The following is a 17,085-nucleotide window of genomic DNA, read 5'->3' on the forward strand; positions in this document are numbered from 1 at the left end:
TCCTGAATTAATTTATCAATTTCCTGAATCATTGCATCACAATATTTTATTGAATCAATTCAAATCATTTTCCTTGATCAAATTGCAATTAATTTAATTATTTTAATATTTCTTAAGGTTTGATCATTTCATCAATAATCTTATTGTTACCAATTTAACATGCCTCTTAAATTGTTATGTTTTATGCTAAACTAAATATGTTCTATCTGTTGACTAAGTGTGTTTAGCTATTGAGAGTGTACAGTATAGAACGAAAAGAATGTAGTAAGCAAAGTATAGGAAGCATAAAAAAGAGAATTGATCAGTTTTTTAGGATACAAGTACCAAAAATAATACTTTTTACTCAAGTATTCAAAAAATATTTTACAAAGTGTTCATGTTTACACAGTACTTGAATACAATGCATTCAGATATTACTAGTGCTCTCAGCTCCTAACATAAATATCTGAATTAAACACATTGTACAAACAGAAAAGTACTGAAAAGGAGATAAAAGGAAAGGCATCCATTGCCTAAATGGATGGTTTGTTGCCGAAGGGCTGATCCCGCATCTCCATCTGGGAGTAAACCTGCAAAAAATGAACAAAGAAATGGGTCAGTTCATATGAACTGAGAAATGGAAAACTTTCCTATCATCTATACTTTGTTGTTTCTAAAACATGGTTATTCAAATAACTATGCTAAAAGGAAAGAAGGCAAGAAAAATCTGAAGGAGATAAAACATGTTTTTACTAATGAGTTTGTTCCATGTGCAGATACAGGTATGAAGACTTGAGGCTATAGAAGGATCATGCGTAGGTTACATGCATGAAGCCTTTTGGCTAAGTTTGTTTGGGCAAAGATAGAAGATATTGGGGAGACTATTGAGGGGGCATACATAAGTTTTAGGTATGGGACCTTCCAGTCAAACCAATGTAGTTGATTGAAGACATTGAGGAGATCACTGAAAGGATGTGCGTAAGTTACAAGCATGAAACTTTCTGGTCAAATCAAGGAGGGGCAAAGACCAAATATTTGAGGAGATCATTGAAGGAACACGCATACACTACAAGTGTGGAACCTTTTGGTTAAATCATGTAGGGCAAAGGCAAAGAACGAGAGGAGACTGTCGAGAGGGCATACATAAATTTCAGGTATGGAACCTTTTGGTCAAATCATGAAGGACATGTAAGGTTTCAAAACTTGAAGCTAAAGGAATTTCAAGTATTTTTGCAAGTATGTTTAAGCATATATCAAGAAAGTACAGATGTAATTAGTCACAAGGTAAATCAGAATTAATTATCAATGCCAAATCAATAAGAAAAGAAGGGAAATCTACTACAGGAAAATATAATGCAGATAAACAAGAGTATCAACATCAGAAAATCATTAATGTGTATTGATGAGTAAACTGGTAGAGAGATTACAACAACATAAAGCAGAATTTGGATGGAAAGAACTCTATTTTTTTCATGCTGCAAGTCTTTCTTAATATATGACATGTCAAGTAAGTATAAGATTTTTACAGAAAGATTCCAATAGATTCAAGGATCCATAATGTCCTTCATTTTCATGTACTTCATGTTCATCAAATAATAATCAGATCTATAAGAAGAATGGAACAATAAATAGCTAATATCTAGTTATGGTAAGTAAATGGAACAAGGAGTATCAACAGGTTGAATTTCACATAAGAATCTGATCACAAAGGATCACTTGTATCTAATGTCATATTTGAGCAAAAAGACAAATAAAAGTAAGACAGATGCAAGGATCCATGATTATTCTTATTCATGTGCTTCATGTTCATCAAATGATGATCTAATCTATGAAAGAATGAACAGTATGCTGGAATGTGTATCAGCAACAAAAGTAATTGGAAAAGATTTTTTAGTTGCAGTGTAACAGGAACCTTATCAGCCATTACAACTTTCAAGACATATGTGGTGATAAAGTGAAACAAATGCTACATGCTGGAATGTGTATCAACATACAAAGGCTAAAACATGATGAGCAGGATAGCAAGAAAATGGCTATGGGCAAAATATCAGATCAGGAATGTCATCTACAGAGAATGAGCTATGAGAAAGGAAGAAGAAATAATCATATCATCCACCTATTACAATTTTCTTGAGCATTTTTACACAAAGACAACTTCTGGGGGTTTCAATAAAATGAAAATATGGTCATCCACAACCAACAGATAAAGGTTCATATACAACATTAAAATTATTACCAAATGGAGAAGAAATAAGCCACCAGAATATATATGAATGTTCTATGTTATTGTTCCAATATTTTTATATTCATGAAAACAACATATGAAAATAAGAGGGTTTATGAAGCTTACGGCTAACATACAACCATAGAGGAAAAGACCCAATAAAAGCTCATACCAGCAGGATATGGCGTCTATCAACACATAGCGAATACCTTGATAAGTTCTGAAAGTGAAATATGGCGTCCAAAGATAACCCGTAAGCTAAAATCTGCAAGATCATGAAGAAGCTGTCCAACTAAATGTGATGACCAGTATGGTCAAGAACTCAAATCCAAGCTCCAACAAGAAGAAATAGCATATAGCTACTGTCTAAGATAAAAATCCAATAGCCCTCAAGCAAATCTGAGAGCTCTCACAGCATGAAATATACAGAGCTGGCCAAGGAGAAATTCGACCATAACATAGAAGAAGGGAGAGGTCGTTCAGCACAAAGCATGACATCTCCAAAGAAGAAATGTCCAAGATGAAACCCATATGGAGAAGGAATAACCACAAAAAACTCTAATATGAAGACATTCAACAAAGAAAAATTCGTGGCCATACAACATGATAAACTCATGCTCACCAAAAAATGACTACAACCGTTAAGAGATACGCCCAGTATCAAAGAAAATCCACTACCTCACGCAAGAATATGGAGTCCTCAGAAAGTAACACATGAACCTATAGCCAAAGAAGCAAAATATGGCACGCAAAATGCACCAATAAGAGGCAATTCTGTAGCAAAATATCCCCATACAGCTAGGGTTTCATCAAACTCTTCAAGCACTCTCCTTTCTTGCGCGAGCTAGAAAAAATGAGACAAAGCAAAATAATTTACCCTCATTTTGCCTTTTACATTCTTTACATTGTGCCTTTGCCATATTCTATAAAATTTCGGGTCCATGCCATAAACTATAGGCATGCGTTTTTAATAAGACTCCATTTTTAGATTTATATGCATGAACTTGATAAATTATATCAATTATAATTTTATACATATAAAAATAATAGAGTTTTTATAAACTATTAGATTCTTCTATTATTATTATTATTAATATGTTTTAAATTGACAAAAGACAAACATATTAATATTAATAAAAATAGAAGAACTAATTCCCTTTATTATACTTAATATTAATGTGTTTATAAATAAAAAATTGATAAATAAAAGACAAACACATTAATATTAAATATAATAAAAGATTTGATTGTAAAAATGATAAATCAAGTGATTATAATTATAAAATCATTGATTTTATTATTTAAAGGGAATTTTAAATGTTTAATGCCTAAATGCAAGGAGAGAAAATGCGAAAGCTATTTTTGGAATAGGGGGACATTCAGTTAACAGGGGGTACTCATTGAGGCTAAGTTCAGTTCCAGTTCCACATGCCGGTTTGTGAGTTATTTGACGATATTTTTAGTAGTTCATGGAGTAGTGATGATCAATTATGCATTCAGTTCAGATTGAGGGCTTATTTTATGCATATATTACATAATTAGGAGCAATTTTACATGCTATTTTTGTGGGTTACTGAATGCATCCGAGTTTGATCTTTTGTGCATGATTTTGGAGAGCTGGAGGCAGTTTTGAGTTATCTATCAGTTGGGCAGGTGGTTGAGTGCAGTTTTCAGAGGCTCCATCATAGTTTTCATCATTTTTTGGTGACTTTTCCTAGGCATGATTTTGGAATCCAAGTTAGGGCTATTTTTCTATATATTGTACTTTCACCTCATTATGGAGGACCTTCTTTCAGATTCAAATTTTTTGTAGATTCTAGATTTTGAGTTGATTGTAAGGGCATTTGTAGCAGAGATTATTTTTCCAGCATTGATTATAGAGATTCAACAGTTCCTTCTCATAGATTCTTGTGCAAATTTTGTAAATTTCTTACTTTAATGTTGTGTTCACCTTCATTTTAGTTACGTTCCTAGTTGCATATTTGAATCGTGATACATGTGATTGCAGGTCTATGTTTGTGATTATTGTTTTCTTGCAAAAAATTGGTGAAACTTAGGTATTCCTTTCAAAGTAGGAGATCCCAGTCCTTACATAGAAACACTTTTGTGATTATGTGTTTGTCTGAGTATTGTGAATCAATTGTCTTTCGTAGTTCGTGCTAAAGTGGTCAAAGTTACATTCAAAACCATCGGTGTATCACCTCATTTATATTAGTTTTCATTATTCATTCATTCATTTCTTACCCTTATCTCGAGTACAATTTAGGATTAGGTGATCACAATTTAGGAACCGACCTAGCTTCCAGAGATCCTTCTCTCATTTTAGGACAACCCACCACCCGAGAGAGTTTCCATTATTTTAGCAGGATAGCTAGATTTTACATCTTGCTATAGGCGCAATCTTGATTGACAACACTTATTTAATTAAAAGAAAATATCCCTTTTAAATAAATAAAATAATCTTATTTAATTAAAAGAAAATCTCTCTTTTAATTAAATACTTCTATCTTATTTAATTAATCTCTCTCTCTCTCTCTCTCTCTCTCTCTCTCTCTCTCTCTCTCTCTCTCTCTCTCTCTCTCTCTCTCTCTCTCTCTCTCTCGGTAAACAACCAAGGCCATGATAATATATTATTATTAGAAAAAATTAATTACTAAAATCTCTCTTTTTATTAAATAATCTTGTCTTATTTTATTAAAAGAAAACATCCTTTTAAATAAATAAAATAATCTTATTTAATTAAAATAAAATATTTCTTTTAATAAAATATTTTAATCTTATTTAATTAAAATCTCTCTTTTAATTAAACAATTTTATCTTATTTAATTAAAATCTCTCTATTTATTAAATAATCTTATCTTATTTAATTAAAATTAAATATCATTTACAATTAATTAATATTTTTTGATCGGTAAATGGTCGAAGCCTTATATTATATTAGATAAGCACAAAGATTACAAGGTTCTCCATTCTGATGGACACTGGTAGTAAAGAATAGAGTAAGAAAACCTCTAGTGTATCCCGAGACCAAAGTCCTTTATTACACATATAATAAAAGCGGCATACCCCAGTGAGAGAAAAGAACAAAATATCATTAGAATACTCGAGTGAAAAGCAAGGTAGCAAATATCCTTGAGAAGAAAGGATCCATGAGCACTAGATAATATGCATTCCTTGGGGAGGAGCAAGAGACCTGTCAAGAACGAAAAGAAGAACAACAAAACTAACAGCCACAAGGGTTAAACATTAATAATATTAAAAGGATAGAAGCATAAAATTGATTAGGGTAAACTTGTTAGGAGATAAAGACATCCAAAATCTCAGTCTAATAAATGAGAAGAACCTCAGGTTAATGGGTTAGTGAATGATTCTGGAGTTATCAGTGACCTAAGGCTAAATTTAAGTTTTATCCAATTTAATATTTGTATTGGTTTAATTATACCTATTTTTATTCTTTACTAATTTTGAAATTTAACTTTATTAATAATTTTTCTATTAATAGCTATTTTAATATGATATTTATTGAGAAATCCATATAAGCCTTAGCAACCCTTTGAAATTTAAGAATTGATTATCAATAACGGGGTGATAGATGAGAATGCTAGAGCCGAATTTATCCCTCTTGTCTGTGGTTCTAAGATTCTAAATTAATGAATTACAAGTGAGTGTAAACAAAATTAATCTTTAATTATATAAATAAAGTAGAAGCAAGATTTGATCTGGTTATTTAATTAGATTTGAGGACAATATATAGGCATAAAAGATGATTCCATACAAAGGACCAATCCTAGAACCATTAATTTCGAAATGAATTTACATAAGATAAAGGTTTAGTATTAATATGAACAAAATTTTACATAAGTAAGCAAGCCATAATCCATCGAATTTTGAAAAAAACCCTAGACTATATATATTTTACTTGCTGCTTAGGGAAAATGCAATAGGACAAAACCTAGTATAACCCTAAACTTATATATCTAGGATTCAAGCCTCAATCTACATAGAGGGAGTAATAGCCATAGTAGATAAAAAACATAAGGCATGCCCATGATCCTAACTAATATTCACGAGTCTACTTCCTAAAGACCATAATGATCTCTGAGGCTTCCTAGATGTTTTTAGCTCGAGAGCCAGGTGGGATCTCGTAGGTATTCCTCATTCTACTTAATTTGTCAAAGTTGGGGAGGCAGAACTCAACAACTTCCAGGTCAGAGAAATCCACATTCGGGTGAATATACACGTCGAAGGCCTGTAGATAAGTCACGAGACACTCCCTTACCGATCCTCTTTAATGCCTCTCCATCGCAACAAGAATTACACACTGGCCTCCATTCTTAGCTATTCTTAGAAGAAAAGTATGTTATCTTTGACTACCAAGCAGGGGTGCTTAGGGACACTAATGATTTTGAAGCTACCCGGTCAATGAGCAGTGTAGGCTTCTGGTAGCAAGATTTTGAGTTTTTCATCAATGCTAAAGACCACTTCTTCTACACCTACTAACTAGCTTGGATCAAATAGATTGTAACATAGTTTGATTATATCCCATTTCTCTTCTCTAGCCCTAGCTAGGCATCCAATCCATGACCCCAGTACATCATTTTTGGTGCATAATGAATAGTCATAGTTGAAAAAACCTTCCCCCAAAACCCTACTAACCGCTACCCTGCTCATGTTGTCTATGGGCCTGAGTAACTGGTTCTATCTTTTGGGTTTAATTGAACCACAAAAGGTCATGGTTCTATTTTCGAACACATGATACAAAAAAATATTGGTATCCATTAAATTGGGGGCAACACAAAACCTAATTTAGACAAGGTGGGGTAAATATGGAGCTAAGTAAATTTGGCCCATATTTATAAAATAACAGAAGGGAATCATCTAGAGAGTTTGGTGGTGACACCATATCCATGTAACTGGATGATTATTCCTCCACTCGAGATCATAATTAATATGATGCCTATAGTCATGATATCTCTAAGAAGTAGATTCAATTTTGCAGAGATACATGAGCCAAGATTTGCACCAATAGGGATAATCATATATCCAAGTGTTGAGGGAGATTGCATAAAGGGACTATATCTTATGATAATTATCCTTTACTAACTATGATTAAATATTAATATGTTTTCTCCATCTGTACCTTTATTTGCTAAGCTGTTTGCTTCAATATTGCCTTCTCTAAATATACATGTAAATCTAATTTCTTCAAATTCTTCTAGTAATCTTATGGTTTTTTCTAGTCTAGAATTTAATGTCCAATTTGGGGTTCTTCCTTTCCTGAGTGCATTTAGGACAATTTGTGAGTCTACTTTGATTATAACTTTTTTGATTTTTAGTTTAATACAAAGTTTTATTCCTTCTTCTACTGCTTCTAGTTTTGCCATATTGTTAGATATTATTCCCAGAGGCTTTGCTCTTTTTGTGAGAGAATTTCCTGATTCATTCCTAATTATACATCCTAATCCTGTAATTCTGAGGTTGCCTCTAGAAGCTCTATCAAATTTGAGTTTCTTCTAGCCTTTCGATGGAGTTCCCATTTGCATTCTTTTCTGGCTGCATTATTACTTTTATTATAACTAAGGGGTGGGTTGATTAGATGTTTCCAATTTTTTTTGATTTTAGCATCCCACTCTGAGAAGGATCCTTCTTCTTTTGGTGTTTTCATGAGATGGAAATTGATAACTTCTACAATGCTAGCCTCAATTTTTTTGTAAAGAGTTGGTAGATTAAGTTCTTTGTTCATAAAGATTCGTCTGTTTCTTTCCTTCCATATTTCCCAAACTAAGATTGCTGTAGTGATATTAATGAAATAATATTTAGTATTATTATTGTTAGTATTATTCCATATTTCCCAAACTAAGATGTCTTCCATCTTATTTAATTAAAAGAAAATCTCTCTTTTAATTAAATAGTTTTATCCTATTTAATTAAAATCTCCCTTTTAATTAAATTATCTTATCTTATTAGTCCTTGCTTTATAGGTAAGAGACTATAGTTTTCATCTCACTTTTACCTATTAATCTTTTCCTTAGAAAATCTGAATACATAGTTTAAAGTATAATGTTTGGTCAAACTTTTTATTAATCTCTATTTTTTAATATCTTATGGCTTTTTATGATTGGTTCTTTCGAATTTTCCATTAGTTTAAAAGATTTTAAAGGAAAAAATACCAAATTTTAGCCATCATTTCTTGGGTGAACGACAAGCCATTATGAAGTTGCTTTTTGAAGGTGTACCATACCATGTCTTGCTACAATGTCTTTTCAGTAGTTTACTGAGATGTCATAGACCCCTGCCAACACCATAAGTTAGTATGCAACAATGTACATTTCGACACATAATTTTAATTCCCTTGCCTTTGTACAAGTCAATGATTGTGTTTGTAAAAATTCATACCAATGGTAGCATTACTTAAGTTATTTGCAATGGGATTTGGTTTTATCTTTTATATCAAGTGAATATGGTTTATTTGATTATTTTACTTTTGAATTCGAATTTTTTTTACATTATAATTTAAATATTTGAGAATTTGGCATTGGTTTATAAGTTGCTCATTCTTTTATATAAATTATTTTTGTGAAATTATTATGGATAAAATTTATAATGTAGAAATGTTACTGACTTTAAAGTAAAATGTTTAGAGTTACATATATAAAACCTACCTTAAACCATTTGGGTATTGGCTTAAATTAATGCTTCAAGAGTAGAATAGATCAATAATAGAGTTATTAACATTTAAATCATATGTAAATATAATTTAATAAAGTTCATTATATCTGTGTATATTTTGTATTTAATAATTATAAATATCAAAGTAATGAAATTTTAATAAGTTTAAAAACATTGAGATAATATTAAATTAATAAAATAAATCATTTTCTAATATTTAAAATATAGTATTGATAATTTCATCTAAAGCAAAAATATAATTTAAAAAAAAAATTATAATATTTAAATATGTTAAGTTATTTACTTAATTTAAATTACTATATTAATGTATTTATATAGTTACAAGTGGTATATTATTTTTTCTTTTCAGTTGACATATATATCTTATTTACAAAACTATTTACTTCTAATTTAACAAGTGTAGTTGTTAGAATTTTATTATTGGTCTTTTCCATAATTCAATAATTAAACATGGATTTTTTTTTGTTGACTAGAATTGAATTTAGCATCATCTATAATCATTATTCTATTGCACTAATAGAATTTTGACAAAAATATTAAAATATGATAGATACTTATAGTATGATTCTTGACAAGAATATTAAAATATAATAAATAAAAGATAAATACAAAGTTACAAACTCAATTTATATTTAGAAAAGTAAATCTAAACTTTTAAAATGATTTAACAATTAAGAAGAAGAATTTCACAAAATACATACCAATAATTTTAGATTCTTAAGGGTTGTATCTTTATTGTCTTCATCTATAAAATTATAATCATTAATAATAGAATAAGTATTAATATTACCTAATTATACTACACCTCATGTTGCATTCTTCAATTATTTTTTATTTAATTATATATTTTCAATTATTTCATATACAAATTTTGATTTTTAAAACTTATTTAATATTAAAAAATATTAGTTATTTTAAATTTTTTCTTATAAAATATTATAATGCATATAAATGTAAATTATGTTTTTCCTCATGCAAGAGAACATAAATTCAATGTTATCTAAAAACCACATTTCATATTTGAAACTTGGAAATACTAATTATATTTTAAACTCACCATACTTGTCTAAGCCACATGATAAATGGTTTTTGAAAAGTAAATAGTTTTATGTCTATTAATTTACCACTCATATTAACTAGTTATTGTCAAATATTTGTGAGTTTCATCTAAATTTAATTTAGTTGATTTAGTTAATTATTAGAATTTGTATTAAATTTTTATATAATAATGTAAAACTTAAATTATTTTTTAGAAATTCTAATATAATTTTTTTAAATGTTAATTACAATTTTTTATATAGTTTCTAATATAAATACATTATATATTAATTTATAACAAGAATATATTTATAATTTAAACTAAATTATATATTTATTATTATTTTTATATATTTATAAATTAAAGATTTATTTAATATACACGAAAAAATAGAGTTATTAAAAAGTAAATTTGTTTGTTCTAAATTTTAAGCCCTATTTTATTAGTCCATAATGATTTTTCTAACAATAATTGAACTTTAAACCACTCATAAGAAGCAACAATTGTCACACAATTTGTCGAGAAAATACAACAAAGACCACTTATAAGAATAAACACTGCCAATTTAAGAATTAAATATAATACTGAAAGATAGTAGAATCTTGCACCAAAGTTTTCAAATTTAACTAAAAGATAGTTTCAAGATGCGTGTTACTTTCAACTATAGCATCAAGAATGCACAAAACAAAGATTTTTTTATGGTAGGATGAAAAGATGCATGTCTTATTTCTTTTCTTCACAATTCATATTTTGCATCTTGTCAATAATATTTTTTTTTCAAAAATTAATTTAAAAAAAATCTGATTAGTGTTCAATTTATTTGTATACAATTCAGTACAAAATTTAAATCTCTTCTATGTTTTGTCTTTTCAACAGTGCATGTTCCTATTTTATGTTTCAATACAGTCCTCTATTTTTATAACCAAAAGGTAGGGACTCTAGTAAGAGAGCCATTGTTATAAGGAAGTGATTTGGATATTTTAAAAACATTTGTATGAATATATGAAAGATCAAAAAATTAAAATTAAAATTAAATGATAGTATAATGGAAGACATGAATTAAATTAATTATAATTGTGCAGAGGAAGGAACATATTTAACTACTTTTAGGATAATAAAATATACAAATTAAATAATTTATTTTATTATTATGTTAATTCTTTAAAATAATAGAAAAATAGTTAAATACTAAGAATTAAAATTTTCTAAATATATTTATTTTAGAAAATTAAATACTTTTAATTGTAAATAAAAATATTTTAAAATAGTTGTATGAAAAATGTTAAACTATCTTCTATTTAAGAAATTATAGTATTTTTTTAAAAAATTGGTAAACAACCGAATCCTTTGATTATATTAATTTAAAAAACATAAAAATACAACATAGTATCTCTGTTTAAATGGGCAGTGGTAGGAAAGAACAGAGAAGAAAACCTCCAGTCTTGCCTAGGACCATAGTCCTTTATTATTACATTATAAAAGGAGCATACCCCAGTTGTCATACTTCAAAATTTTATTACTATTACAAGGAAGTGAAATAGAATCCTATTCTGAAATTTGAAAATTCTGATGGTGCCTATGCTGATCAGACATAATCCTATTTCCAAGAAAACCGTTCTAGCCAAAACTTCATACTTTAGTAGGTACCCCTACTTTGCTGATTTGCCTTACTATTCTGCTGATTTGCCTTACTATTCTGCTGATTAGTAATGCAACTTAGAAAAAGCCATAAGTATTTTCAGTTAAGAATAGTTGAAAATATGATTTCCTGGTAGGATAATAACTGGGGCAAACCCAAAAAGCTACTCAATTTCAAGTTTGATCAAAATATACACTTAGTCCTAACATTCTTTAATCAAAACCAGAAATCAAATAACTCATTTAGAGTCCTACTAAAAACCTAGTTTTAATATGTTAGTCTAAATCTCATAGAATTGTTAGTGATTGATTCTTTCATATTAAAAGAGATTTCCCTCTTACTTAAATATCAATAATACCATTTAATAACATCATATTAAAACACTTTTCTTTATTTGTGTAATTCTATGTAAGGTTACTTAATTACCCTTCTAGGGTGCTTTGAATTGTTTAAAACTACTTAATTTTATTATCGTCATTACTCTAATTTTAATCAAACATTCCTTCTGTCTCAGCTATAAATCAAGCCCAAAGTTATTAACATTATATATGTAATATATCCTATGCAAATTCAAACTAGTTACACTGCACTGTTTAGAGGAGGAAAAGGCATAAAATCCACCACTGATAGATAAAATATTCATATATCAAATTTCGGTTTCGAACTTATTTTAGAGGACTTTGCAAATTACTTTAATTGTTATTTTGTTTCATCGAGCCAGAGTATATTAGGGACTACACATACAAAAATTTTGATACCATTTTTACTTGAAGAATCAAATGCACTTAAACAATTCCTCTGTAATGGTTTAAACTAGAGAGAAAAGGGCAAGGCTAAAAAAGGTAGATAAAAACGAGAAATAAAACCATCCCAATCAACTAGTACCATTCGATAATCATAGCAAATCAATTTGTATATAATTCACATATATTTATGATAAAGAGATTTACAAATGCTGTCTATGGATGTAATAGGTTTACTAATATATACATCCAAGCTTACAGACCGTCTATACAGAAGATATCGGCCTAGAACTTGCAAAATTACCTGGCTTAACAGTAGGATAAACTATCTGAAGTATGAAACAAACTAAGAAGCAGATACAAAGTGGGGGGAAGCTAAAGTCTTAAACAAATAGAAGACAAGAAAAACCTTACAAGGTTAAAATGGGCCAAACTAGCAGGAAAGACCAGAAGTAGGGGAGGGAAGCCAAAATAGAGGGAAACCCCAGCCAACACTTAATACAATCCAGACATAACTAGGTGACACCAAAAGGGGAGAGCCCTCCAAAGTTGGAACATATTTCTTTAAAACCATAATGATCTCTGTGATGTCCTTGGGGTTCTCCATCTGGAAATTTGGTAGGAATTCAAAAGCAGTCCTCTCTTGGTTTGATTTCTCCATGTTTGGAGTACATAATTTTAGTTCCTCTCGATTGTCAAGTTCTACACCCGGGTGGATGTATGACTTAAATATGTCAAGGTAATTTTTAAGCTAGACCTTGCTACAATCTTTGATAATCCCTCTCCATCGAAGGAGAAATTGAATGTTGGCCTTCATTTTAGGCCATTCCTTAGAAAAGGCCACATTCTCCCAAATGACCAGGGTGGGATGCTTGATGACCATTGCTAGATCGAAGCTGCTAGGTGGGTGTGCCATAGACATTTCAAGAAGTGGAATCTTGAGCTTCTCATCCATGCTCTTTATAACTTCTTCCAGACCCACATGCCAAACTAGGTCAAAAATGTTGTAGCATAGTCTTATTGTTAGAATTGCTAATCTTTCCTTGGTTGTATTTATTAAGTGGGATAAACCAAGGTATCCCTTATGTTGTTTGTCCTCTAGTCCACATGTGAGGACAAGTCTATTTTATAATTCCTTTATTAAGGAAAATAGTTTATTCCTCCTTAAGAGGATTATGACACTTGTAATGCACACACTTATGAATGTGGCAATCATTCACATGGGAGTTACAAATAACTCCTCTTCTCATCTCTTTATAAGAGATGTTTCTCTCTCATTCTATGAACATACAATCACGATGTAGTTCATGTAATGAGCCCTATGGCTCCACATTATCTCCTTCACTCTCTTTCTTCATTCTTAGGCATTTGCCTCATTCATATAATTCACAAGGGGTTTTCTTTGCTTTCCCCTTTCAAAATCATTGTCTCCTCCTTTGTGTTGATCTTGGAAAGCTCTTATGAAGTATGGTAATTATGTTCATCACAAACTCTCTTGGATTAAATTATAATTCTTTATTTTTAGTTCATTTCGATTTTATTATTTCTAACATGGTATCAGAGCTTTCTAATCCTTGTTTTGAGCTTTTGTGAAGGTTACCATATTGGAGAACTTTGTTGAGAGGAGAAGTGAAGAAAAAATTCATTCCTAATTTTTTTTTTTTTTTGCAGGTTTTTTATTCGATTTTCAATTTTTTTTTTCTAACCCTCTTTGGAAGGTTTACCACCAAAGAGTTCTTTTTATCATCTAACCCATTTTTTTTTGTGTTATTTTGAATTTTATGTGATGAAGGTTCGCATTCATTGGAGCACACCTTATTAAAATAATTTCTACCTAGTATTTCTATTAAAAATAATAATAAAAATTTTGCTCTTGTTTTAACAAGTAGCATCTATCAAATTTTTTTCCAGCATTTTTTTTAATTTAGTGTGCAATTTTTTAAAATATTTAAAATCAAAAAATTTCCAGGGAACACTTAATTACTATTATTTATGACTATAATGTTAGTCAATTTACATTACTAGATTTAATCATTTTCATTTTTGTATTTGAAAATTTAATATTTCACTCATCTAGATTGGGTTTTAATATTTAATCTTTTTTAAAGAATTCTTGTGTATCTCTAATTTTTTTAATATCTGAACTCCATTATAATTTTTTTCATCTCATATTTGGTATTTAAAACTTATACTTAAATCTTTTTTTGCAAATTTAAAATTTATTCAAATCCATATCTTTTAGAAATTATTATTTATTATTCATTTTTAATATCTCTATGTTAATTCTTTTCTTTCCAATTCTGAACTTTCCTTATACTCTCACCTTTCTATTTTTTTTAGAATCTTTCCTTTCTTCTCATTGTTTTTGTCTGTTCAAACTCATCTATTTGATCCTGTTCCTCTTCTCTTTTTGAAATAATCATTAATAAAGTAATGATTTCTCTAACTCACAACATGTAGCACCTGGATGTTTTTTTTTTTTTTTGGAGGAATCAATTTTTTATCCATCTATCATTCACTTATGGTGGAGGTTGTCTTTTGAGCTTTCCAGTCTAGCGATGACGACAACATAGAACACATGAGAAGTCACTATCATTAAAATAGATCTGTTGAAAAATGAACTGTTCCCAACTAGCAAATCCTTGCAAGGGAGACTCGAAATGGAAAATAAGTTCGATGTAACACACAGATTGCCTAGTATCAGGTAAATATGTTCTTATGCTACAGTATTAGGCAAACTGGTTAAAACCAATCACAATTGGGCATGAAAAGAGAGGAACCATATCATATCTCCTCTGTAGCTTGGGGTGGTCCAACAACTGTAAAAATGTGTTTATTTTTTGAACACCCCAACTATATTTTTTTAGGGAAAAAAATATAATTAAATTATTAAAAATAGATAAGATAAACTATTGAAATCTGAATCTAGCGCCTAGTTTTTGGCCCTTCTTAAACTACTGCGTAGAACAAGGGAAGAAAATGCAAGCCATAGCAGGAAGTAAGGCATTATTCTCTCCTTTATAGGCATGCAGGCATGTTCAAGGATGTGGAGCCACATTTAGCAGGTCGCTAAATCTGGAAGCATCACAGAAGCTGGCTAAATTTGGAGATTATGCTGTATCTTCTTGTTCCTCGTCTGCGTGGACACAACAGATGTTTGTGAACAGAATGGGCGTGGCCATTTTTGTTGCAACGCATGGTTCTTGTTCAGTTCGGGCCAAAGCTTATGATGGAGATTTGGAGTCAACAGCTTCAGGAAAGGTTACTAGTCCATCTTTAAGAACTGTTCTGCCATTCGTTGGCAATGCATGTTTGGGAGCCATTTCAACCTGTGGCTATTGGAAGTGGGTTCATCCTTGTGAGTCGTTTCCTCTCTTTTTTTATTGTTTCCGCCCACCTTGAGTCTTTTGTTTCCTTGTGACCTCCTCTATGGTTGCACTCTCTCCATCTCTATCGTATTGAGAGCTACCTCTGTCTATTGTCTATCCGGCCCCTATCTTCCTCTTTTGCTATGAATGCTAAGGACGTTGACGTGTTCTCTACTACTGAGCCACTGCCATGCCTAAATGGTGTCACTTCAAAATATAAACACCTCTGCATTCCCATGATTACTTCTTTATTTAACCTCTCCTCTTTCTTAAATTAGTCTTTTCTCAAAACAATACCTCTGCAACCTTTTATCACCTGCTGCAAGTTTAATAATTATTTGTTATGCCTATGTTAGTATCTCCTTTTTAATTCTTAAGTTAGTGCTATCTTCCAACAGTATTCCTTAGAACATCATCCTCTTTGCAATAATCATCATTTTTATTCTTTATATAAGTACCGTTATCATTAATTTTATTCTCTGAATTTTTTTAATAATGAGTTGCAAAATCTTCTCTCTCTTCAAGTATTCACTGTCACCGTATTCTCTATCTTTCCCAACATTAGCATTAATCTATGGACCCAGGTATTATAGCCTCCACACATGTAAGTCTACAAGTCTGCTGTTCACCCTGCTGAAACTTGTAACTGGCTTACGTGCATTCCACTCTATTTTTCCTAAAAAAATTATGATAGGCTTCTTAGCTATTATTATTATGTTTCTACTTTGCCCACTCTATGTTCCTACTTAATATTGCTGCACTTTTTTTCGCATTATTTTTTAATTAATTGTTGCACTTAAGCTTTTGATCTACTCTTTTCAATCCATCATTTATACTTATATTTTTTTGCAACCTTAATATAAGTTTCAATTCTCTTTGGAGATTATTTGTTGTTTTAATCTATCATTCTTCATTTCATTTTATCTTCATCATTTCATTTCACCCTTCTTTTAGTTTTTGTTCACCATTCTTTTTGCTGCACCCATTAAACTTTCACATTTTTTATGTACATTTTTTAATATTCTCTATAACACATTTCTACAACTATGATTTGAAATTTGTTTTTTTTCTTTACCATCTTTAACATTCATTTTTTTTGCTATTTAATATGCAGCACTGTAACATCTCCCTCCCAATTATATTTTGTTTTGCTTGTAAGCTCTAAAAGCTAGTTTCTTATTATCCTTCATCCATTTTTTTTTGCTTTACTGCAGATTCAAGTTTTTTTTATAAAATGCTCAAGCAAATGCTTCTTTAATTATTTTCTCAGCCCTTGTTTATCATCATTCTTACTAATAAACATTTAATATAATAACAATATCTATTTTTAACAAGTTTGGTTTCTTTTTCTTTAAACACATGGTTGTTTAAGAAATCCCCATTCTTAATTAATTCCAAATTCT

Source organism: Cupressus sempervirens, chromosome 10, assembly GCF_028749045.1.
Source record: "Cupressus sempervirens isolate cs-2001-9-10 chromosome 10, ASM2874904v1, whole genome shotgun sequence".
Classification (NCBI taxonomy): domain Eukaryota; kingdom Viridiplantae; phylum Streptophyta; class Pinopsida; order Cupressales; family Cupressaceae; genus Cupressus; species Cupressus sempervirens.